Below are 27,194 nucleotides of genomic sequence, written 5' to 3'. Positions count from 1 at the left end.
TTTTATACATTTTCATATAGGTAGTATAGGTAGCTAAAGAGCCAAGCTTCTAAGGGCAACAATGGTTAATTTGCATATATTCAGCAATGATGCACTGGGAGACATCTCAAGCTCACTCCAACCTGAATTATCACAAATTCTTTCTATTTTAAGAAAGCAAACTCTTGTTTTCCTTAGTATTTTAGTAAGGGGGCTTTTAGGACCATTGTAGCTCCTCACACACTCCAATGAGTTCTGGTTCACCATGAGCTTGCTGGTTAATCTGTACCTCACTGTGCTAGAAGGTAAATACAGCTCCAGTTCCAGTCTGTCACCAGCAATAGCCTCTCTGCACGTCCTGTATTATTGCTGAAGACAGAGCTATGTGGAGGCGAGGCATTACATGTAAACTGGGAAATATGAGGGAGCATGTGCTGAGGCATCTATGCAAAAAGCGTGCCCGGTAATACCGAGAACTTGACCACCTACCCCCCATGGCTAACCTTAACTATCCCCCCCCCCCTTTCCCTCAACCCACTGTAAAAGGGAAAAAACCCCAAATAGAACCGATTTTTTGCAAATTTCTTTAAAAAACCTATATTTGAATGAGTGCCTATGTCAGCGGTGAAATCTTCCTCCGATAGCGGGCACCCATATTTCCTGAGCTGTGTATACTGCTGTGCTGTATGTGTATCGTGTAGCAATGTATGCGTAAAGTTCATGTACTGTATATAGAAAGCTATATATATATACGTACAAGCTAAGCATTGTCTATGAGGCCCCTTATCCACAGGCAGCTGAAGGCGGTGAATTCAGCACCTCACAGCTACGCCCATTTACCGGTCAGCCGCTTGCTAGCGCTCGGCACAGGCATTGTATAAGCGTCCCCATGGAGTGGACCCGACATGAGATGGTATTTTGTCGCCCGGTCATTCTGCTGTGTGTCATGTGACCAGTGGTTTACTAAACAGTCTGCCATTTTGCTGCATGTAATTGCAGCCAAAAGGCGCTTTGTGGCTGGGGGGCTTAACTGCCCAACAAGCGAGTAGTTCAGTCACGCGTGGAAAAGAGGCCGAAGGGTCGGTTCACATGGGCTCTTGCCAGCGTCTTGTTTAGCTAATGCTGAACGCTTTTCTGCAACAGAGCAGAAAAGTGTTTTCTATTAGTTCCCGTCATTCCACTGTCACCTTTTGAGCCCCCTAGGGGGACATGGAAGTACGAATGTAGCCAATTATGTCGCGTCCAAGACGAGACACCAGGATCTATCGTGTAATTTATGCGAACGATGCGAAAAGCCGTAACTGTCATATATTAATCGCCCCCATACATTGCTTGACCATCAAATGCAGCATTTAGATGCCCGTGTGAACTGGCCTAAGACATGAAAGAGCACCTGAAGTGTACTCCACAATAAAAGTGATGTCATTTACATGTAGTAACGATAAAGAATTGGAAATGGGAGATGTATCAAGCTAAGTGCCTGAAACCCTGCCGTAACCCCTCCTCTTTCCTGGTTGTTCTCCTAAAGCCTTGCTTGACCAGCCCCAGCTCTGTGGTCACCCCCACTGCAATAGCCTAATCACGTGATTTATTCTTGAGGAGAGGAGGACTCTTGCACGATAAGGCCACGGCTGCTGAGCAACAGGCTGTTTCAGGCACTTAGCATGTATTAGGCCAAGTGAGTAATATACAGTATCAATTGCTGATTTCTTTTTTTTTTTTTTTTATTACACAACGATGCCACTTTTATTGTTGAGCATACTTTAATGGAACCTAAAATGAACTTAAAAAATGTTTCACTTATCTGAGGCTTCTACCAGCCCCCTGCAGCCGCCCTGTGCCTGCACCGTTTGACAAAACCGACACTTAGTCACTGCGGTGGATCGGCGGATTGTTCCATGATAACGCTGGCACAGGGCGGCTGCAGGGGGCTGGAAGAAGCTCCAGGTAAGTGAAACTTTTTTTTTTATGTTCACTTTAGGTTTCTTTTCAGGTGCTCTTAAATGTATTTATTAATTTATTTTTGTCTGTGGGTTAGAGAGAGCTTCTTTAAAGGGAACTTTGCGCGTCCTCATTCACACTCCCACCACTGGGAGCATCCTGCACAATGGATCGGAACAGTGGCGCTGCGCGTTATGCTCAATTTGGATATGGTACAATGAAGCCTTCAGTCAATAAAAAGTATGCTTCACTTTCTCTGATAAAGCGTGCATTTAGTGGTAACTTTTCCATATTCCATTGGCTTTTTTGGGCATCCAAATCTCCAGGTCCCCTTTTATTTCAGGTATGCAGCAGTAGAAACTGGTCACACGACTGAAGTAGAAGTGGATGTATACTGTGGTACAGTACTATTTTTTATTTGACGCTACAGATAATGTCAATTTTTTTTTACTTGTGTCATAAGTAAAGATCTGCTTTAACATGATCACATTTCTGATTGCTAGATCTACCTTGCCAGACATTCGATTTGTTTTTAGTAAATGGAAATGTTAGAGACCCTGCGAAGTGAAAAAAGTGCCGGGGGGGGGGGGGGGGGGGGGGGGGGGTATATGGATACCAGTATATGATGCCCTTTGTGCTACCGGTATCTACTTAAATTGTCTGTGAAAGTTCCGTCACCTTGTGTGAGGCTGAGCATACCAGGCATTCCTATGAGCCATATGTTCACTGATTGTGTTATTCTGCACCCTGTTGTAAATCTGAATACCGTACATTTTTTTTGAAAAGTAAAACCAGATACTTTAATCCCTCTGATCAAATGACACATTGATATCCTCCAGGGCCTTTTTACATTGGGGCGGTTTTACCATACCCCACTGCAGGGCAATGAAAGCCGATGGAGACTTCCACACTGACGCAGTACAGCGTGATGCGACAGAAGTGATGTTTTCGCTGCATCACTGATGCTTGGACAGATCTACGTTACTGTGTGGTTCTGCGTTGACGTGTAGAGGACCGGAAGTCATGTAAGTCAATGGCGACGTGTGTCAATGTGAAAACCCGCAAAAGGTTTTACGCATCGCGCACGTGCACAAGCATATTTTTTGCAATCGTGATCGCATCAGCCACAGGAAGTGAGCGTCACTACCTGCTTGGCTGACTGCCAGACAGGGATTACCGCGTACCAACAAGGTAGGCCAACAAAGGCCTGTTTTTGGCAGTGCGGCCCCCACCAATCTGCAGTGTGCAGCCAGCCTCAATATTATAATTCAAAATAATTTTTATTAATATACACAACTTAACCACTTGCCAACCGCCCACTACCTATGGGCGGCAGCAAAATGGACCCCGCAAGGACCGCAATACGCCCATCGTCGGCGGCTCCTGGGGGCGTGTTTGGCCGGCGATCGTGTCACTGGTGACGCACGCTTCCGCCGGCCATAGTTACCGCCCACCTGACGCACTAACCCGCCGGCCAATTAGCAGCGCCAGCGGGTTTAAAAATACACGATCTGGCCAATTAAAGTGTATAATACACTTTGTTTACTTAACAAAGTGTATTATACAGGCTGCCTTCTCCCCTAGCGGTCTCTTTGTTCGAGCGACCACCAGAGAGGATGGAAACCCTGTAAGTACAAGCACACATACATTCACACACACAGACCCCCGATCGCCCCCCCCCACCCCTCAGCCCCCCCCCCCCCCCTGATCACCCCATCAGACCACAGTTTGCACCCAAGCACCCCCCTAAAAACCCATCAATCACTAACTGTCACTAACTGTCGACGCTATACCCTAGATTAGGTCCCTAACTGCCCCCTAAGGGCCCCTGATCACCCTCCCTTCCCTCAGATCCCCCCAGACTACCCCCATATACTGTATACATTTGTGTACCTATCTATCTTACTCACTGACCACCCACTGATCACCTGTCTATCACCCCTTGTCACCACCACCCATCAGAGCAGACCCTAAACTGTCCCTTGGGGGCGCCAGATCACCCGCCCAGACCCTCAGATCGTCCTCAGAACCCCTTCCTGATAACCTCCCCAGTGCATTGTTTACATCTATTCTCTCCTGCAATCACCCACTTATCTCCCATCGGTCACCCCCTGTGTCTGCCACCCATCAGATCAGGACTCAATCTGCCCCTTGTGGGCACCTAAACAACCCCCCACACCCTCAGATCGCCCTCAGACCCCCCCCCCCCCATCACCTTCCCAGTGCATTGGATTTGATTGTGCTGTAATTGGATTTGATTGTGCTGTAATTGGATTTGATTGTCCCGTGATCGGCTTTGATTGTCCCGTGATCAGCTTTGATTGTCCCGCGATTGGCTTTGGTTGTCCCGCGATTGGCTTTGATTGTCCCGTGATTTGAGTGCCCCGTGATTGGCCTGTGGTTGGCCTGTGATTGGCTTTGTTTTCTCGTGATTGGCTTTGATTGTCCCATAGTTTTTAGTGCCCCGCGATTGGCTGTGATTGGCCTGCGATTGTCCTGTGATTGACTTTGATTACCTTGTGATTTGGCTTTGATTTCTCGTGATTGGCTTTGGTTGTCCCGTGATTGTTTCTGATTGCCTCTGATTCCCCACTCGCCACCACCCCCCACCCATACTCCCCCCCCCCCCTTTTCCTGGTGATCTAAAAACAGTGATCAGTGAAAACTGTCACTTTTTAGTATTACTAGTGTTAGCAGTTAGTATAGTATCTGTAAGTGATCATTACTGATCGCAGTCAGATCTATATTAGGGTCACTAGGATCAACTAAAAACGCAGTGTTTTCCCGATCAGGCCTGATCATTCGCCTGCACTTGCGTTCAGCCCGCCCCACCGCGGTGACAGAATTTTTTTTCTGATCACTGCAAAAAACACCGTACAATAGCTGTGGCACTGTAAAGATCAGTTTTGATTTTTTTTTAATCAAAACTCAGTGACTATAGCTTTCTGTTCCGCAAGTACTCCCTTTTGCTAGGTAGGTGCTCTTTTACCTGGTTAGTCTCAGAGGAATACCCCCTAAATTTAGCAGTCCACCATGGCAAGAAAGGGGTATTCCGATGATGAGTTGTACAGGTACATGGCCTAGTCGGATGAGGACGATTGGGACGACTAATTCGACGAATCTTCTGGGTCAGAGTTCGTACCTGTAGAGAGCAGTGGCTCGCTGACCGATAGCGACGACGAGGTTGAGGTCCTGGCTAGAGCCAGGCGTACCACACCCCATGTCGTTGGACCGCAGGTAGCGCAAGATCTTCCTCAAGGGCAGCAGAGTGGTGCTAGTGCTGTTCTGATATTTCATGGTAAGGCAGGCGCCAGCAGCACAGCATCTCCTGAACTTAGCACCAGTGCTTCCTTATACCCTGGTGAAGTGGCGAGCGCCAGCATGGAAGTTGAAACTGGTTCGGTGGCACATGCATTAAGACCCCGGTCGCAGCCACCAAGAAGACGGGCCCGTACTACCTCTAGTTTACCAGAGGTGCTGGCAAATCCCCTGTTTCTGCCGCACCCATACTGCCCCCTTTCACCGCCCCCTTTCACCGCCCAGTCTGGAATCCAGGTGGAGACAACTCATCTAGGATCGGCCCCAGACTTTTTTCATCTGTTCATCACTGAGGATCTCTACGACTTAATTGTGTCTGAGACCAACCGTTACGCCACACAATTTATAACTGCCAATCCGAATAGCTTCCTTGCCCAGTGTTTTTGGTGGAAACCAGTCCAAGTTTCCGAACTTAACCACTTCGTCCACACGTCAGTAGATATACGTCCTCTGAGACTTCATCTAAGCCACAGGTCAGTAGATCTACGGACCTGTCCAGAAGCAGTGCTGTGCAGGATTGGGCTTGCTCCTGTGCACATTTCTGGCGCTATCTGATGCAGGACTAATTGATGAATGAAAATATAAGTTTCCTGAGCTAAGGAGATTGATTTTTACTATTAAAAATACTTTTATTTTCTCATTCATAGTGAAAAACACACTCTGTAGCATTATTTCAGAATCAAATATCTTCACCATAAATTGTGACCGGAACATGATCTAAGTTTTATGATAAGCAGTAAGAATAGCCAAACAAAATTTGTGTTTTTTATCTACAGTAGCACTTTTTATTTTTAAACTGGAATTGGTAAAACTGAGAAATACATGTTTTTTTTAATTTTTTCTTTGTTTTCCCATTAAAATTCATAGAAAACCAAATTGTTTGAGGGAAAAAATGGAATACAATGAAAGCCTAGCCATATTTCATTTCTGTGTCATAAGTAGGGATAAAGTTATTTCTGATTAAATAGGGACATAGCTAAACTCAAAACTGCTCTGGTCAATAAGTTGAAAACAAGGTCTGGATGCAAAGTGGTTCAAAATTTTTTGGGCCTTCTCCTTCACATGGGTCTAGTCAAACAGAATGTATTGGTCTACGGACCAAATACATCACGTTCCCTTGTACTCTGCTGCCATGTCCAGGACACAATTTGAGAACATCCTGCGCTTCCTGCACTTCAATGACAACACAACCTGTCATCAAAGTGACCACCCTGCTTATGACCGGCTCCACAAAATTCGGCCCCTCGTAGACCACCTGTCATCCAAATTTGCAGGTGCTTATACCCCTGAACAGAACATCGGGGTAGACGAGTCCCTCATATGTTTTACCGGGCGTCTTGGCATCAAACAGTACATCCCAAGCAAGCGCACCCGGTATGGGGTGAAACTGTATAAGCTCTGTGAAAGGGCCACAGGCTATACTTATGGTTTTAGGGTCTATGAGGGAAAAGACTCAAAATTGGAGCCGGTCGGATGCCCTGACTACCTGGGGAGCAGTGGAAAGGTTGTGTGGGACTTGGTGTCACCCTTGTTCCAGAAGGGGTATCATCTTTATGTGGACAACTATTACACAAGTGTGGCCCTCTATCAGCACTTAAAGATAGAAGGAATCCGATGCTGTGACACCGTGAGGCCTAGTCGCCGGGGCTTCCCCCAATGGCTCGTTAACACCAGACTTCAACGGGGGCAGAGGGCCGCCTTGTGTACTGACGACCTGCTCACAGTGAAATGGAAGGACAAAGGGGACATTTACTTTCTGTCCACCATTCACACAGACACAACAGTCCAAATTCAACGGGCAACTGAGGTAATTGAAAAACCCCTTGTCATCCACGACTATAATACTAACGTGGGAGGGGTGGACTTCAATGACCAGAGGTTAGCGCCCTATTTAGTTTCCCAGAAAACAAGACGCTGGTATAAAAAAGTGTCTTTTTATCTGATTCAATTGGCAGTTTACAACAGCTTTGTTCTCTACAGTAAGGCTGGGAGAACTGGATCTTTCCTTAAATTTCAGGAACAGATCGTTACGGAACTCCTGTATCCAGGAGGTGCTGTGGCCCAACCCCCAAATGCAACTAGCCGGCTGCATGTTAGGCATTACGCCTATCCGATTCAGAGTACCCCAGGTCAACGCATCCGAAGAAAACGTTGTCGTGTCTGCAGCAGTGCTGGATTAGGGCGTGACACCACTGTTCACTGTCCCACCTGTCCTGGCCAGCCTGGCCTATGCCTAGCGGAGTGTTTTGAGAGGTACCACGAGCAGGTACACTATTAGAGAGTAGGGAACTCCAGACACAGCAGTAGGCACACAAGGGTCTCTCAGTGCTATTTCACACTGGTGCGATGCGTTAGGGCAAATTGCCTAGCGAAAGTCACACTTTGCAGTGACCCCCCTACGCCGGAAGTGCTTGACTTAACGCTATTGCATGCCTACGTTACTGCGTGGCTTCTGCGCCAATTTAGTGGTATCGTCGTACTCAGTAGAAGTAGTATAATGTGCTATGGGGTGTATTTTTACACATACCCATGCTGGGTGGGAGAAATATCTCTGTAAATGGACAATTGTGTGTAAAAAAAACAAAAAATTGTCATTTACAGAGATATTACAGAGGTACCACAAATGACCCCATTTTGGAAAGAATACACGCCAAGGTATTCCATAAGGGGCATGGTGAGTTCCTAGAAAATTTTATTTTTTGTCACAAGTTAGCGGAAAATGACACTTTGTGAAAAAAAAACAATAAAAATCAATTTCCGCTAACTTGTGACAAATGAATCAAATCTTCTATGAACTCACCATGCTTCTAACGGAATACCTTGGGGTGTCTTCTTTCTAAAATGGGGTCATTTGTGGTACCTCTGTAAGAAATTGTCATTTACAGAGATATTTCTCCCACCCAGCCTCTGTATGTGTAAAAATACACCCCAAAACACATTTCAATTCAATTCAATTCACTTTATTGTCATTGTGTAACACAACGAAATTACTTTTCAAGACTCGCCTCTGATATAGGAGTGAAGCTCTGGTCAGATCATGCACCAGTATATTGTTCCCTGGATATCCTGCAGTCCACAAAAGGGGAATTTATTTGGAGACTTAATAACAATCTACTCAAAGACCCTGAGTGTCTGCAGGATATACGAGGGACCATTGCAGATTTCATGGCAAACCATGCAAACGACGAGACGTCTGAGGCAGTGAAATGGGAGGCTCTTAAGTGCACTATAAGAGGCCAATTCATTTCCCATGGTACAAGGCTAAAAAGAACTAAAAATATAAAGTTGGCTGAACTCCTATCCAAGCTTACCTTGCTAGAAGCCAAACACAAAACGGAAAACAGTAGAATTCCGTCCACTACGGTGGAGCTTTCTAAGATCCGCCACCAAATCCTCTCCCTGCTTGATGAGCAATCTCTTAGACACCGAGAGAGAATTCAATCATGCGCTATGCACAAGCAAACAAATGTGGCACTGCTCTGGCACGCTATCTACACCCCAGGACCAATACTACTTTTGTTCCCTCTATCTCCTCCCAGTCAGGAACAATAAAACACAAACCTACAGATATAGCAGAGTCTTTTCGAATTTTCTATCAATCACTATACAATCTCCCAGGCAAATTCAAAGACTTTGATCGCCCTGCTCTATCAGCAAAGATCAAATACCAGATTGCCTGCACTCTCCCCTGACACGATTACGGAACTTGAAAAAGAGTTCTCTGAGGTGGAGGTTCTTTCAGGAATCAGTTGTATGAAATCTAACAAGAGCCCAGGCCCTGATGGGTTCACTGGTGCCTTTTATAAAACATTCTCAAAAGAACTGGTGCCTCTACTTACTTCTGCCTTTAATTCTATCACACAGGACTCCCCTTTCCCAAAACAGACACTACAGGCCCACATAGTGGTCATCCCGAAACCGGGAAAAGACCCTAACTCCTGTGGGAGTTATCGCCCTATCTCGCTCATCAACCTGGATGTCAAACTCTATTCCAAAATTATAGCAGACAGACTCAAAGACTCCTTGCCCCAGATTATCCACACAGACCAGGTGGGCCTTGCGCCCCTTAGAGAGGCCAGGGACAACACCCTGAAAACAGTATCCTTGATCCACAGAGCTCAACATCACAAGATCCCTATGTGTGTGTTGTCAGTTGACGCAGAGAAGGCGTTCGACAGGATCCACTGGGAGTTTATGAGGGAATCCCTAATACAGATTGGCATTGGCCCTGGCCTGCTGCAAAAAATTATGGGCCTATACAGCTCCCCCTCGGCTCGGGTTAGAGTAAACGGGATCCTGTCGGATGCCTTCCACATCAACAATGGCACGAGGCAAGGATGCCCCCTGTCTCCCCTCCTCTATATCCTGTGCATGGAACATTTTGCCAATGCACTGAGAGCCAATCCTGATATACGAGGAATCCAGGTTGATGGATCACTCTATGCTGATGATCTTTTATTATACATAACATCTCCACACATCTCCTTTCCTAATTTCCTCAAGGAAGCCGAAACATTTGGCAACCTCAGTAACTTCAAAATTAATTTGTCCAAGACAGAGGTCTTAAATATCTCTTTACCACCTGCTTCAGTCCCCAGTCTTAAAAAGGCACTCCCCTTTAAATGGCAGGCAGATGCCTTAAAGTATTTGGGAATATTGATCCCGGCGGACCTTTCTAAGCTCTACACCCTAAACTTCCCACCACTTCTCAATAAAATTCACAAAGATCTTCAATCCTGGGATAAACTACATTTGTCTTGGATAGGAAGAGTGAACATCATAAAAATGGATATCCTCCCGCGACTTCTATATGTACTGCAGGCTATACCCATTTCTCTGCCTCACACGTTTTTAAAATTGATAAGACGTAGAATAAGTAACTTTATCTGGAACGGTAGGAAACCAAGGGTCAGACTTAAACTCCTTCATAGACCTAAGGATGAAGGTGGATTGGGCCTCCCTGATATACAGAAATACCATGTTGCTGCTCAATCCTGATCTTAGACTGGTTCCATGATAGGCAACAGAAACAGTGGGTCTCTTTAGAAAAAGGATCTCATGATCTGGACCAAAGGGCCTTACCCTGGACCCCAAAATCTAAACGTCCTCCACTCAACTCACTTCCCTATTGGTCCTCGGTATTATTAGCAAAATGGGACCTTTACTGCTCCAGACACCACCTGTCCACCATTCCCAGCCCGCTCACCCCCCTGCTTGACAACTGTGATTTTGGTATAGGTATGGCTAGGAAAACATTCTTAGGCCACGATAGATCCAAGTGGCCACAGATAAGACACTTTACTGATAACTCCTCTTTGCTCCCCCCGAATAGGTGGTCTTATAATACCCAATCACCCAAACCAGACTGGCTTACTGCCTCTCAATTGAGAAAGTTCTATGCTTCCCTTCTCCCATGATCTAAACTACATAGAGCCCTCTACCCCTTTGAACAACTATGCTGTATGCAAGACAGGCCCTCTCATATGCTAGCCCAAGTTTACTCTATTTTAAATGCATCCAATGGCTCTGAAGGCCTACAGAAATTACAGGACACCTGGCATAAAGACCTAGGTAGAGAAATCGACAATGAGGAATGGGACAAAATATTTACACTAGCCCACAAACTATCCCCGTCTGTGGATGCTCAAGAGAGAAACTTCAAAATCATATGTAGGTGGTATAAAGACCCAGCCCGGCTAGCTAAGTTCCAGCCCTCTTCTTCAAATCTTTGCTGGAGATGCGAAAAAGAAATAGGAGACTATTACCATATATGGTGGAAATGCAAACATATTCGCCCATTCTGGTCAGATGTTTTTGAACTGCACAATCTTCTATACCTAATTCCTATGCCCTGCACCCCTGAAATAGCTCTCCTGTCTGCCTTACCTGGCTCCATTTCCAAAGCTAAAAAATCCATTTTCAGATATATCCTTATTGGGGCTCGCCTATTACTCACTAGAAAATGGAAACAACAAACCTTCCCCTCTAAGGCTGAATTAATTGTGCAGATCAATCATCTCAAAAGAATGGACGAACTATTACTATCCGCCCAGGATAAAAACGATATCTTTGTAACACGCTGGGCCATCTGGGTGGAGTTTTGTGATTCTGATAAACTCACTACTTATCTACATAACAGCTAGGAGCCTGCAAGCCATAAGTGTCCCCCCTTATCTACCTACCGGCTATAGTTAACCTCAGCCACTAACCTGATATATTTACGCTTGCCAAGAAGATAAGGGTTCCCCATATCCCTCCTCCTTCCCTCCCCCCTCTTCCCCTCCCCCCTCTTCCACCTGCGCACCTACCTGCTCTCCGTATGGGAGATGCCTCCCTCGCCCCCTCCCCCTCCCTAACTACCCTGTCCCCCCCCCCCCAATCCTTCTCCTCCCCATAATGATACTGGTCCAATTAGTTTCTCCAGTTCTCTGAGATTTGTTATGGTACGACTTGCCTATACCTCAGTATTGCTTTAGGTGCCTTCTTGTTCAACTCTTCTTTAGGCTTTACAGGCTTATGGTTGTACAATTTGCATGGTATTTCCTTTACTGTTACTTGTATGTAACCACTGTACCTTTGTTGTCATTTGCAAACCTTTTATAAAATCAATAAAACTTGATTTTTGAAAAAAAAAAAAAGCTAATGTGACCCCATATTTAAATAAAAAAAAAGTCAGATACTCACCTAAGGAGAGGGAAGGCTGACTAGAAGTATCTAGTCAGATACTCACCTAAGGAGAGGGAAGGCTCGGTCCTAATGAGCCTTACCTCTCCTCTCCCGGTGCCCTCGGTGCTGCGCTGGCTCCCCCGTTCGCATCCGTCGCCATGGGGACTTTGGAAGTCTTCGGGAGCCGAGTCCCCCCGAAGACAGGCAGCGCACACGCGAGTGCGTCATAGAGGGCGCTTGCACGTGCGCAGTGTAGAGCGGCCGGTCTTCGGGAGCACTCGGGCTCCCAAAGCATTTCCGAAGCCTCCCTTCGGCGGGGGAACAGCGGTATTTGACCGAAACGGTCGAATACCACTACGGGGGAGCCAGCGCAACGACGAGGACACCACTGTTCACTGTCCCACCTGTCCTGGCCAGCCTGGCCTATGCCTAGCGGAGTCTTTTGAGAGGTATCACGAGCAGGTACACTATTAGAGAGTAGGGAACTCCAGACACAGCAGTAGGCACACAAGGGTCTCTAAGTGCTATTTCACACTGGTGCGATGCGTTAGGGCAAATTGCCTAGCGAAAGTCACACTTTGCAGTGCCCCCCTCCCCCCTACGCCGGAAGTGCTTGACTTAACGCTAGTGCGTGCCTACGTTACTGCGTGGCTTCTGCGCCAATTTAGTGGTATCGTCGTACTCAGAAGAAATAGTATAATGTGCTATGGGGTGTATTTTTACACATACCCATGCTGGGTGGGAGAAATATCTCTGTAAATGGACAAATGTGTGTAAAAAAAACAAAAAATTGTCATTTACAGAAATATTACAGAGGCACCACAAATTACCCCCTTTTGGAAAGAATACACGCCAAGGTATTCCATAAGGGGCATGGTGAGTTCATAGAAAATTTTATTTTTTGTCACATGTTAGCGGAAAACGACACTTTGTCAAAAAAACAACAACAATAAAAATCAATTTCCGCTAACTTGTGACAAGAAAATAAAATCTTCTATGAACTCACCATACTTCTAACGGAATACCTTGGGGTGTCTTCTTTCTAAAATGGGGTCATTTGTGGTACCTCTGTAATAAATTGTCATTTACAGAGATATTTCTCCCACCCAGCCTCTGTATGTGTAAAAATACACCCCAAAACACATTATACTACTTCTCCTGAGTACGTCAATACCACATGTGTGGCACTTTTTTGCAGCCTAACTGCGCTAAGGGGCCCAAAGTCCTATGAGCACCTTTAGGCTTTACAGGGGTGCTTACAATTTAGCACCCCCAAAATGCCAGGCCAGTAAACACACCCCACAAATGACCCCATTTTGGAAAGTAGACACTCCAAGGTATTCAGAGAGGGGCATGGTGAGTCTGTGGCAGATTTCATTTTTTTTTTTTTTGGTCACACGTTAGCAGAAACGAAAACATTTTTTTTCTTTCACAAAGTGTCATTTTCCACTAATGTGTGACAAAAAATAAAATCTTCTATGAACTCACCATGCCTCTCAGTGAATACTTTAGGATGTCTTCTTTCCAAAATAGTGTCATTTAGTATTTATGCTATCCTGGAATTCTAGCACCTCATGAAACATGACAGGTGCTCAAAAAAGTCAGAAATGCTTCAAAATGGGAAAATTCACTTTTTGCACCATAGTTTGTAAATGCTATAAAGGTAGCCATACACTGGTTGATTTGCCATTAGATCGACCAACTGACAGATCCCTATCTGATCGAAGCTGATCAGAGGGATCGTATGGCTGCCTTTACTGCAAACAGATTGTGAATCGATTTCAGCCTGAAACCGATCACAATCTGTTGAGCTGCTCCTGCCGCCTGTCCCCCCCCCCCCCCGTTTACATTACCTGAAGCTGGCTCCTGGTCCTCTTCTCCGCGCTGCTCCACATCCCAGCATCCCGCACCGCATCCCGGCGTACACTGTGTCACTCCAAGACCAGGAAGTTCAAATAGTGCGCCCTCTATTTAAACTTCCTGGTCACTGGAGTGACACAGGAAGTTAATGTACGCTGGGATGGAGCAGGAACAGAGCGGTGCAGCGCGGAGAAGATGCCCAAGAGTCGGCGTCAGGTAATGTATACCTGTATCAGATCGGCCGCCGCTAGCGACGTGCTCCCTACCCGCGGGCAATCGACGGTAATTTCCTGCATGGCGCGATCGATGGATCGATCCGATTTCGGGAGGAAATCGGATCGGCGGGTGCGTTTAGCGCGAACGATTGGCAGCACATTAGATCCCAGTGATCAAATCTGCTGTTGAACGGCGGCAATTCAGGCCAGTGTATGGCCAGCTTAACTTTTACCTAAACCAATAAATATACACTGAATGTTTTTTTGTTTTTTATCAAAGACATGTAGCACAAAACATTTGGACAAAAATGTATACAGAAATTTTTCTTTATTTGAAAAATGTCAGCACAGAAAATGTCAGACACAAAATGCATGCCTTTTTTGATGAATATAATAAAAACTAAAAAACCCAGCAGCAATCAAATAGTAACAAAAGAAATCTGTATTAGTGACAAGAAAAGGAGGTAAAAATCATTTAGATGGTAGGTTGTATGACCGAGCAATAAAACATTAAAGCTAATGTGACCCCATATTTAAATAAAACAAAGTCAGATACTCACCTAAGGAGAGGGAAGGCTCGGTCCTAATGAGCCTTACCTCTCCTCTCCCGGTGCCCTTGGTGCTGCGCTGGCTCCCCCGTTCGCATCCGCCACCACGGGGACTTCAGAAGTCTTCGGGAGCCGAGTCCTCCCGAAGACAGGCGGCGCACACGCGAGTGCGTCATAGAGGGCGCTCCGCGCGTGCGCAGTGTAGAGCAGCCGGTCTTCGGGAGCACTCGGGCTCCCAAAGCATTTCCGAAGCCTCCCTTCGGCGGGGGAAAAGCGGTATTTGACCGAAACGGTCAAATACCACCAAGGGGGGGGGGGGGGGGGTATGGGGCCAGCGCAACGACGAGGACCGGGAGAGAGGAGAGGGGATGCTCTATGGGACCCAGAGCCTCCCTCTCCTTAGGTGAGTATCTGACTTTTTTATTTAAATATGAGTTCCCATTAGCTTTAAAGCTGCAGTGGTCTGAATGGAAAAAAAGGCTCTGGTCCTTAAGGGGTGTAAAGACTGTAGTCCTCAAGTGGTTAAGCACTGTGCAAAAAAAAATTATTTTTTTTTAATCAGTGTCCGCATACATAGAAAACCCCTGCCAATGCAGCCCCCTTCTCTTAGTGCTGACTTAGTTGAACAAGTGTCCACAAGTATATGCAGGTGTAAAGGTGCGTACACACATGCGACTATAGTCGTTTGTAACGATCGTTCCCCGATCTTTACCAATGACGATCGTTACAAAAAACGAACCACCGACTATTAAGGCAAACGACGAACGAGCCAAATCGCTACAAAAGAAAGTTCTGTCTCGGCGGATTTTAACCAACGACGATCGTTTGCAAAAGTAGTACATCGTTGGAAACGATCGTTCGTACTAGGCTTGACATGCGCATTTCACTATTTCTCCGTGAAACTTCTCATTTTTATGCGCAGGCGCAATAGTTGCTTTTTGTGATGTAACGTTCGTTCTAACGATCAGATCGTTACACACCTTTTAAAACTATCTTTACTTAGGTCGTTCTTTCATCAATTAAAAGTTCGTTCGTCGCTCTCAACGAACGATCGTTGTCGCATGTGTGTACGTAGCATAAGAGTTCCACAACTGCAGAGATCTTCTGATGGCCACTCAGTATGTAATCCATACAACAGCATTTGTAAAATCAGAATCAACTTTATTCATAAAATACGACAGGTATCGCAAATGGAATTGTTTGTGGTGCGCATGTGGCATTGGTCATAGTAACAACATACATCAAGGTGCAAAGAACATTGTAAAGCGAACATTGAAGACACCCATTTATCAATTAAGGCACAGGTTCAGTAATGCAAGGATTTCAGGGAGGCTAAAGAGGGTGTCTGAGGGAGTACATTTGAAATCGGCACCGGTAGACTTGGGCGCAGAATACAGCCGGTATATGGCTGATCCTGCTTCTGCACAAGTCCGGGCCGATTTAATTACTATTCCCCCTCCAGGCCGCCATGGATAGTGGGGGAATGAAATAATTCGGCTTCCAGCGATTGCTGGAGGCCGAATTATTATGTTTTTAAGCAACCTCGGCTCCGTCTGCTGACGGCTCCGACGTTACTCACTGAGCGCTGCAATAGGAGTGATTCCTGTTGTAGTTTATGGAGGCACTGGCTGCGCCCAAATCTAGCAGCGCTGAAAAGCACTGCTCCAGTCTGAGGGGTTTTGGTGTGTGTGTGTGTGTGTGTGGGGGGGGCTTGAGCAACACTTGGAGGAAGAAGGTGTTCCTGTGTCTGGAGGTTCCAGGGACTATCTTGTAGCAGTGGCCTGTTGAGGAACCTACTCAGTCTGGATGTGTGGAGGAGAGAGGTACAGCGATGGCGGGAGTGACCCAATGATCCTCTCAGCAGCACTGATCACTCTGTGAAGTTTGTGCCTGTCCCTTGCAGTTGTTCGTGAGAAGCAGACGATGATGGAGGAGCAGAGGATAGATTTGATAGCGGCAGCGGCTGTCCAGCTTCATACCAAACTCTCTCGGTTGTCTCAGGAAGCACAACCTTTGCGGAGCCTTCTTCTGGGTTTGGTGGTGTTCTCGCCCCATATCAAATTGTTGATGATGGTAGTGCCTAGGAATTGGTGACATTGAATGTACCCTGCAGACCTCAGTGCTTTCAATGAAGACTTGAGTAAGGGTGGGTGTCTTCTAAAATCCAGTCAGTTTAACAGTTGTTGCCACATTAAAGGACAACTGAAGTGAGAGGGATATGGAGTCTGCCATATTTATTTCCATCTAAGTTGCCTGGCAGCCCTGCTGAACCTTTGCCTCTAATACTATTAGCCATAGCCCCTGAACAAGCATGCAGCAGATCAGGTGTTTCTGACATTAATGCCAGATCTGACAAGACTAGCTTCATGCTTGTTTCTGGTGTTCTTCAGATACTACTGCAGAGAAATAGACCAACAGGGCTGCCAGGCAACTGGTATTAATTAAAAGGAAATAAATATGGCAGCCTCCGTATACCTCTTACTTCAGTTCCCCTTTAATGGCCAATTCACACTGGGAATTGCAAAAGACTTGCAACATCGCTAGCATTTTGCAACAGGGATTTTTTTTGTGCATTATGCGTTTTTTTTTACTGGACAATTTTGCAATTGTTGAGCGATCACTTTTTTTAACATTTCAATCTCTACCTCTCTGAAAATGCAAAAAAGTGCTGCATACACTACATTTTTGTTTACTGCAAATCACGAATCAATGGAGATTGCTGCAGTGAGATCACTGGCATATAAACTAGCACTTTTCAAAGCATTAGCGATCGCCGATGATTTGTCAATAAATGCCTGCAAATCGTCCCAGTCTGAATGGGCCCTTATGCTGGGAATACACGGTTCGTTTTTGAGGTGATTAGATAGTTCGATAGATAATTTCCGACATGTCCGATCTCCCTTTCAATTCTTTTGCCGCTTGATTACTGATAGAAGTGAATGGAAAAAGATAAGAAAAACGAGCGGAAGATAAGAGAATCAACTGCAGAATCGAGCGGCAAAAACGATCGAGAGCAGAAATGCACGACAGAAACAAACTGTGTATTCCCAGCATAAGGACGGGTTTGTTGACTTTGCACAAATTGCAGATGTTATATCAATGACTCACAGATGGTGATCCTGATGGTGATGATAACATCTGTTTGTTGTCACCAGTGAAGCCAAAGGTAATAAATTATAAACTGCCCACTTGCAGCCCAGACCAACAACACTTGTGAACTGGCACAGGCATAATCACAGCCGCTCCCGTCCAACAACACTTGTGAACCGGCACAGGCCCAATCACAGCCGTTCCCGTCCAACAACACTTGTGAACAGGCACAGGTCCAATCACAGCCGCTCCCATAGAATCAGAGTCCTGTCCATGATAATTATAGCCCTGTTTGTAATCATATGGTGTACTGTGCCATTACACTCACCTAAAGAATTATTAGGAACACCATACTACCGTAATACGGTGTTTGACCCCCGTCAGAACTGTCTTAATTCAACAAGGTGCTGAAAGCATTCTTTAGAAATGTTGGCCCATATTGATAGGATAGCATCTCACAGTTGAGCAGGGCATGAAGCTCCCATTCCATCACATCACAACGATGCTCTATTGTGTTCAGATCTGGTGACTGTGGGGGCCATTTTAGTACAGTGAACTCATTGTCATGTTCAAGAAACCATTTTGAAATGATTCAAGCTATGTGACATGGTGCATTATCCTGCTGGAAGTAGCGATCAGAGGATGGGTACATGGTGGTCATGAAGGGATGGACATGGTCAGAAACAATGCTCAGGTAGCCCGTGGCATTTAAACAATGCAGAATTGGCACTAAGGGGCCTAAAGTGTGCCAAGAAAACATCCCCCACACCATTACACCACCACCAGCCTGCACAGTGGTAACAAGGCATGATGGATTCATGTTCTCATTCTGTCTACGCCAAATTCTGACTATCGAGACTCAGCAGACCAAGCAACGTTTTTCCAGTCTTCAACTGTCCCAATTTTGGTGAGCTCGTGCAAATTGTAGCCTCTTTTTCCTATTTGTAGTGGAGATGAGTGGTACCCGGTGGGGTCTTCTGCTGTTGTAGCTCATCCGCCTCAAATGCTTTGCTGCATACCTCGGTTGTAACTAGTGGTTATTTCAGTCAACGTTGCTCTTCTATCAGCTTGAATCAGTCGGCCCATTGTCCTTTGTCCTCTAGCATCAACAAGGCATTTTCGCCCACAGGACTGCTGCATACTGGATGTTTTTCCCTTTTCATACCATTATTTGTAAACCATAGGAATTGTTGTGCGTAAAAATCCCAGTAACTGAGCAGATTGTGAAATACTCAGACCGCCCCGTCTGGCACCAACAACCATTCCACACTTAAAATTGCTTTAATCACCTTTCTTTCCCATTCTGACATTCAGTTTGAAGTTCAGGAGATTGTCTTGACCAGGACCACTCTCCTAAATGCATTGAAGCAACTGCCATGTGATTGGTTGATTAGATAACTGCATTATTTGAACAGGTGTTCCTAATAATCCTTTAGGTGTGTGTATATATTCCCACAGGACATGAGCCTGGAAATGGTGGCCAAATGACTGTCACACGGTATCACTGATAATTATAATGGGGAGAACTCACCCAATCCATCGTCCATGTGTGGAGATGTGGTCTGTACAGGCTACTCTGATGGCTAAAGATGTATGTGGACTCAATACATTCAGTGAGGTAGAGCTGTGAGTGGCTGTAAATGGCAGGGGATTAGAACTGGCTACTCATTTCACAGTTTCCTGCTGGCGTCATCAGGGTGTGTTTGTCAAACGCGTGCTATTGCAAAGAGGAGGGGAACGACACGGCCATACTGTGCCTGGGCAAGTACTGCCCCCCTTGTGCAGTAAGCCAAAGCCACTCCTACATGAGCGTCTCTGTGCTACTGCGGGTACAGCACAGCCCTGCACCTGCATGTGTGGCTCCCTTCTACTGCAGGTACAGCACAGCCCTGCTCCTGCATGAGCAGCTCCGTGCTACTGTAGGTACAGCACAGCCCTGCTCCTGCATGCGTGGCTCCGTGCTACTGCGGGTACAGCATGGAACAGATTTTCAACACATTCAATAATAATGATCGAATTGGTTGGTTGATTGGCCGCAAAACTTGCCTAATGTATGAGCACCTTAAAGGGACACTTAAGTCAAACAAAAAAAAATGAGTTTTACTCACCTAGGGCTTCCAATAGCCCCTGCAGCTCTCCGGTGCCCTCGCCGTCTCCCTCCGATCCTCCTGGCCCCGCCGGCAGCCACTTCCTGTTTCGGTGACAGGAGCTGACAGGCTGGGGACGTGAGTGATTCTTCGCGTTCCCAGACACATTAGCACCCTCTATGCTGCTATATGGTATATGATATATGCTATAGCAGCATAGATGGCGCTATTGTGGCCAGGAACGCGAGGAATCACTCGCGTCCCCAGCCTGTCAGCTCCTGTCACCGAAACAGGAAGTGGCTGCCGGCGGGTCCAGGAGGATCGGAGGGAGATGGCGAGGGCACCGGACAGCTGCAGGGGGCTATTGGAAGCCCCAGGTGAGTAAAACACATTTTTTTTTTACTTAAGTGTCCCTTTAAGGCTCCAGGAGCCATATGCAATTAACTTTCTCTACTTAGTTTTCTCCAAAGTGTCAATACCATGCTTTTTAAACTACCAGAAAGTAGGTAAATACTGAAATCTTGTTATTACTTTTTCACCTACTTGTTAGTACTTTTTCAGTTGTAAAGTGCTGAAGTTATTTTAAATATAACATGAAAAATGATCTGCTAGGAGAAAAAGTGAATTGCATATGGGCCCTGGTCTCTTTTGCCTATAGGCTGTAGAGATGTACTTCCTGCTTCACCTGTTAGTGGCATAACAATAGGGGCTGCCGCGAGGGGGAGGGGAGCCCTGCATTAAAAAGGTGGCAGCAGCGGCGGCAATAACATGGGCATACCTCTGTGTTCCACTGCTGAGGTCTGATCTCTAAGTGCCACACGCTTCTTCCTGATAAACAGGAAGTAGCGTGTGGCACTTAAAAAGATCGGATCTCAGCGGTAGTAACTGTGTTACTGCTGCCACCTATTTAAAGCAGGAGGGGAGCACTGAGGGGAGAGCCCGAGGGAGGGAGGGAGTAGCCCCCCTCCCCGCCAATGTGGGGGCCAATGCTCTCCCCTCATGCTGCGACCCCTCCTGCCCTCCAAAACGGCCCTGAGCGGGCTCCCAGGTGGGCATCCAAATTTTTGCAGGGGAGCCCAGTGATTTCTAGTTAGGCCCCTACCTATTAGAGGACTGCTAGAAGTGTGTGAGGATCACGGCCCTGCAAGGTGTAAAGGTGCGCATACATCAGGCAACTTGGAAGCCAATCCACCATCTGATTCGATAATAAATGTCGAATCGGATGAAAATTGGCGCCGTCAAGAGCATGCCCATATAGCACATGGCGCATGAGTGACATCACACACGTGCCACACGCTAATCGCTGACTGTGTGTATAGTGCTAATGGAGCAGTGTGATTCTGAAGATGGGTGGGCACCGCAGTGGCGTCCCTACCATAGGGCGCAGGGGGGCGTGGCGCACCGGGTGTCAGACACCCAGGGGGGTGTCGCCACGACCCCCCACAGCAGCACAGCAGGAGGGGGAAGCAGGGCTGGAAGGAGGGGCTGTGGAGGCAGCGGTGGGGAGGGGGGACATATCACCTGGGACCCCTCCTTCTGTCTCTCTCCCCCTCCAGAAATTAGCGGCAACAAGTGCGGGGCGGCCGGAGGCGTATGGACAATTACTCACCTGATTTCCGCGTTCCAAGCGTTACAGGTCTCCGTCTTCAATGCCGCCCACTGTGCTTCCTGATTAGCGGAAGCACAGTGGGCGGCATTGGAGGCGGAGACCTGTAATGTCATGACGCTGCGCCCCACGCTTGGAACGCGGAAATCGGGTGAATAATTCTCTGTACGCCTTTGGCCGCCCCGCACTTGTCGCCGCTATCTGGAGGGGGAGAGAGACAGAAGGAGGGGTCCTAGGTGAGGGACCCCTCCACAGTCCCTCCATCTAGCCCTGCTTACCAATCCTGGGGCACCTACACTGGGGGCAACTATACATATTGGGGGCAACTATACCAGCTTACTGGGGGCAACTATACTAGCTTACTGGGGGCAACTATACTAGCTATACTGGGGCAACTATACTAGCCATATTGGGGGCAACTATACGAGCCATACTGGGGGCAACTATACTAGCTTACTGGGGGCAACTATACTAGCTTACTGGGGGCAACTATACTAGCTTACTGGGGGCAACTATACTAGCTTACTGGGGGCTACCATACATATTGGGGGCAACTATACTAGCTTACTGGAGGCAACTATACTGGGGGCAACTATACTAGCCATACTGGGGGCAACTATACTAGCTTACTGGGTGCAACTATACTAGCCATACTGGGGGCAACTATACTTGCTTACTGGGGGAAACTATACTAGCTTACTGGGGGCAACTATACTAGCTTACTGGGGGCAACTATACTAGCCATACTGGGGGCAACTACACTAGCTTACTGGGGGCAACTATACTAGCTTACTGGGGGCAACTATACTAGCCATATTGGGGGCAACTATACTAGCCATACTGGGGGCAACTATACTAGCTTACCGGGGGCAACTATACTAGCTTACTGGGGGCAATTATACTAGCCATATTGGGGGCAACTATACTAGCCATACTGGGGGCAACTATACTAGCCATACTGGGGGCAACTATACTAGCCATACTGGGGGCAACTATACTAGCTTACTGGGGGCAACTATACTAGCTATACTGGGGACAACTATACTAGCTATACTGGGGACAACTATACTTACTGGGGGCAACTATATTAGCTATACTGGGGGCAACTAAACTATACTAGCTATACTGGGGGCAACTAAACTGTACTGGGGGCAACTATACTAGCTGGGGCAACTATACTGGCTGGGGGGCAACTATACTAGCTATACTGGGGGCAGCTATCCTGGCTGGGGGCAACGATACTAGCTATACTGGCTGGGGGCAACTATACTAACTGTACTGACTGGGGGCAACTATACTAGCTATACTGTCTGGGGGCAACTATATTAGCTATACTGGCTGGGTGCAACTATACTAGCTATACTGGCTGGGGGCGACCATACTAGCTATACTGGGGCAACTATACTAACTTCATTGGGGGCAACTATACTAGCTATACTGTGGGCAACTGTACTAGCTATACTGGGGGCAACTACACTAGCTATACTTGGGCAACTATATTACCTACACTAAGGGCAACTATACTAGCTATATTGGGGGCAACTATACTAGCTATACTGGGGCAATGGCAGCGCCATTCTCTAAGCACCCCTAAAGCACCCCCCAGCGTGAACTGACTTTCGGCGTCTAATAGACGCCGTGTCAGTTCACTGACAGCAGCAGCCCACAGCTGCGGCAGAGCAGGGCTACAGTAAAATGGCGTCTGAAGCCCTGCTCTGGAGACTTTGAGTCTGCAGTGCAGGGCTTCGGGCGCCATTTTCCCATAGCCCTGCTCTAAGCGCGTGAGTTTCAGTTGCTGGCTGGCTGCAGAGGATTGTGGGAGCTGCGCCGGACGAAGGCCGGGACAGGAGGTCTGCTGCTGCTTCAGGTGAGTAAATGTTTTTTTTTTTATTTATATTAGCAGGTGTATCGACTGTTCTGGCCAGGTATGCTACATGATTGAAGTGTTTTCTGGCCAGGTCGGCCACATGATTGCAAGTATTTTCTGGTCAAATCTTCCACATAATTGCATGTATTTTCTGGTCAAATCTTTCACATGCTTGCATGTATTTTCTGGCCAGGTCTGCTACATGATTGAAGTGTTTTCTGGCCACGTCTGCCACATGATTGCATGTATTTTCTGGTCAAATCTGCCGACATGATTGCATGTATTTTGGCCAGGTCTGCTACATGATTGAAGTGTTTTCTGGCCAGGTTTGCTACGTGATTGTATGCATTTTCTGGTCAGGTCTGCTACATGATTGAAGTGATTTCTGGCCAGGTCTGCCACGATTGCATGTATTTTCTGGTCAAATCTTCCACATGATTGCATGTATTTTCTGGGAAAATCTGCCGCCATGATTGCATGTATTTTCTGGGCAAATCTACCGCCATGATTGCATTTATTTTCTGGGCAAATCTACTCCCTTTACGTGTATTTTCTTGAGAAAACCTGCACAATTATGTGAATTTTCTGGGAAAAGGCTCACCAAAACTTGGGCCCACTGTCTTTGCATTGCACTTTTAAAGGGAACCCGAGGTGAGAATAATATTGAGGTCGCCATATTTATCTCCTTTTAAGCAATGCCAGTTGCCTGGCTGCCGTGCTGGTCATCTGCCTCTAATTCTTTCAACCATAGATCCTGAACAAGCATGCAGCAGGTCAGGGGTTTCTGACAATATTGTCAGAACTGACGAGATTAGTTGCATGCTTGTTTCTGGTGTAATTCAGTTCACTACTGCAGCCAAATAGATCAGCAGGGATCCCTATTGTTTAAAAGGAAATAAATATGGCAGCCTCCATATCACTCTCATCCCGGGTTCACTTTAAATTAGTTAGCTCCGCCCTCATCTGGTCATGGCCATGCCCATTTTTCACCGCAGTGCGCTTCGTGCGCCGCAGGTTATAGCCACACCCAATTTTTTTTTTTGGGGGGGGGGGGGTGTCTTTTAATACCCAGCACCGGGTGTCAAATGTCCTAGGTACGCCACTAGGGCACCGTGTGGTGGGCGACGTAGGACATGTGCTGCCCCGCACCTCGGTAACCATGGCTGCCTCCACCGACATCAATATGGAAAGAGTGCCATGTATATACATCTGCCTATTCAACAGGCCTCACATTACCTGATAGGCCGGACACTCGCAGCAGTTATCAGATACATGTACAGCTGCCGGGCATTGCAATGTCTGTTCATATAATTAAAAAAAAAAAAAAAACATTGTGCACATATATATGGACAGTTAGTGAAAATTGGGGTTTATAAAACATCTGATCTTCATGCTTGTTCAGGGTGGGTCTATGGCTAAAAAAAATGGAGGCAGAGGATTAGCAGGATAGCCTGGCAATGTGCATTGTTTAAAAGGAAATAAATATGTCAGCCTTTATATCCCTCCAAGTTCAGGTTTATTTTGAACACAATTACCGTATATACTCAAGTATAAGCTGATCCGAGTATAAGCCGACCCCCCCCCCCCCCCCCCCCAATCACACACTTTTACCTAAAAATAGAGGGGGAAATCATTGACTCAAGTATAAGCCGTGGGTATAAACCCCCTACTGCTAATACTAAAAAAATCAGCAATATGTTTGATAGGCTAACATGAAGCAGGCTACAGAACCATACACAGATTGCTTTCTGCTCTGTATTGGGCACATCGCTGCAGATTAATGGCCGTTAGATGGCTGTGTGCCTCCTCTTGCAGTTGGTTACCTTTCAAGGATAAACAGTTACAGTTTTAATCATTTTGTAATTCTGCTCTACTGCAGAGACTGGATGGCCTTTTGATTATCTATACCGTAGAATACTATGGATTCAGGACACAGATAGTTATGAATTGATTATTAAATCATGGGCTGCAGAGTTAGAAAGCAAAGGAAGAGGTTGGGGAAGCCGGTAGCTGCCACAGTCCTATTACAGTGCATCAGTAATTAGCACAGCACTGTGTGGTGTCTTTACTTATCGGCCGTGTGCCGCTGCAAGTCACCTTTGTTGCTGCTCCCCCTCAATGGCTGCATGCCCCCTCGGCACGTAGAGAGCGCTCTCTGCTAGTCACCTTTGTTGCTGTTCCCCCTCGATGGCTGCATGTCCCCTCGGCACGTAGAGAGTGATCTCTGCTCTGGCTGTATAAAAGGAATGGCCATTAGATTACCGCGTGCCGCCCCTCGCCAGAGCAGGATGTGACGCATACACTCTGTGTTCCCTCCGGGTGTCCCCCGGCATATGCACATCGCTATGTGGTTCCCTTACTTACCGATCCTGGCCGTTTTATCTCTAGCTTGTAAGTTGCAGTCTGATGCAATGATGCATCTGCAGTGATCATAGTGACGAGAGACTGGGCCTTACAAGCAAGAGGGAAAACATCGCTGCCGGGACCGGTAACTAAAGGAACCACAAAGCGCTGTGCTTATGCAGGGGACACTCAGGAGGAACACAGAGTGTAATCTAATGCCCATTCTCTGTATACAGCCACGGTACAGTGCAGAGAGGGCTCTGTATGTGCCGAGGGGACATGCAGCCATCAGGGGAGGGGTCAGCAACAAAGGTGACTCGAGTATAAGCCGAGACCCCCACTTTGGGACCACTTTTTTGGTACCAAAAATGTGGCTTATACTCGAGTATATACGGTACTTAGCTTTTGATCAAGAACAAACGATTTCCACCACAGTATACAAATCTTTTTTATGATAAAACCGATGGAGCCCATACGTCGTACAATTTTTTTTTATTAGAGAATTGTGCTCAATTATCCTGTTAGATTGAATATACCGATTTTTCCAACATGTCCGACCGGATTTTTATAAAAAAAAACAAGATAATCATTTGTTTTTCTTGGTTACAAAAAAAAAAAATACTTTTGACTTTCATTCGATTGTTTTGCTTGAATAGATGGGAAAATTAAACGTTTTTATTGTGCCGTTTATGGGCACCACTAGAGTAATACCTCAGTACATGCTGCTAATGCACATGGCCTATCTCTGTTTTATAGATGACATTTGGTCTCCAAGTGAGGGAGGTTTTCTTCAATTCTGATGTAACAGAAACAGCCACATGAATCACCTGAAGGAGACTTTCATCAAAGAAGAATACAGCCCACTAATGGCTGAAGCCCAAATTAAGGAAGCAAGGTGCTTATTCTTAACTGACGCCCAACAATATGAGCAGATCCTGGAGGAGACCTCAGTCATACTGGCTGTCACCTACAACCCACATCTTGAGATCTTCAGAAGGATGGTCAAAGAACTTCAACTCATCTTACATAAGAATGATAGACTGAGAGAAAATCCATCCACATCCATGAAATCTTACTACTTCATTTTTATAATATTAGCCAATAAATGCTATCACCCCAATTCCAAACATCTTGCTTGATCTGGTCATGTGTAAAATAGGAAAATGCATTATTGTAATGTCCCACCACTAGATGGTGATATTTCATTATATATGTGATTATTTATAGAGATGGCCCGAACCGTTCACCGGACGAATCTCTCTGGGCCTTGTACTACTTCCGGGTGATTTTTGGGACTATTTGTCTCAATAAAAGTTATAGGGAAATCACAAAGCGCTTGAAAAAACACTTTGTATAGCGATTTCCCCAGCGCTTTCATGAATAAATACATTGTTCATTTCCGGTTGAAAGAGTTTACTTCCTGACTGACATCAGGAAATGAAAAAAGAGAATACTCTGCAAAAGCGCTTAGAAAAGAGTTTTATAAAGAAATCGCAGCGGGCAGGTAAGCGCCGGGAGGTGGTAAAAAAAAATTCAAAAAATGCTGGCGTCAGCGATTTCCATTTTAGATGTGAACAAAGCCTAAGTATTTGTGTGGGAGGTTTTTGTGCTTTTTGGCCAGTTGCTCAAGCAACCTGCAGGTACATGTATTCGGCATCCGGCGATCCTCGCTGG

General features: G+C 46.3%; 1 long non-coding RNA gene across 1 annotated transcript in view; it reads left to right on the top strand.

Annotated features, from left to right (window-relative positions):
- Positions 1 to 26,647, top strand: part of LOC137570806 (uncharacterized) — a 47,024-nt gene extending 20,377 nt beyond the window's left edge. Inside the window, exon 2 of the long non-coding RNA XR_011031192.1 lies at positions 26,277 to 26,647. This is a non-coding gene — a long non-coding RNA (uncharacterized lncRNA). The remainder of the gene's footprint in view (positions 1 to 26,276) is intronic.
- The last annotated feature ends 547 nt before the right edge of the window (positions 26,648 to 27,194 follow it).

The sequence above is a fragment of the Hyperolius riggenbachi genome, chromosome 4 (genome assembly GCF_040937935.1).
Source record: "Hyperolius riggenbachi isolate aHypRig1 chromosome 4, aHypRig1.pri, whole genome shotgun sequence".
NCBI classification, from domain to species: Eukaryota; Metazoa; Chordata; class Amphibia; order Anura; family Hyperoliidae; genus Hyperolius; species Hyperolius riggenbachi.
This window is presented reverse-complemented; position numbering and strand designations above follow the sequence as displayed.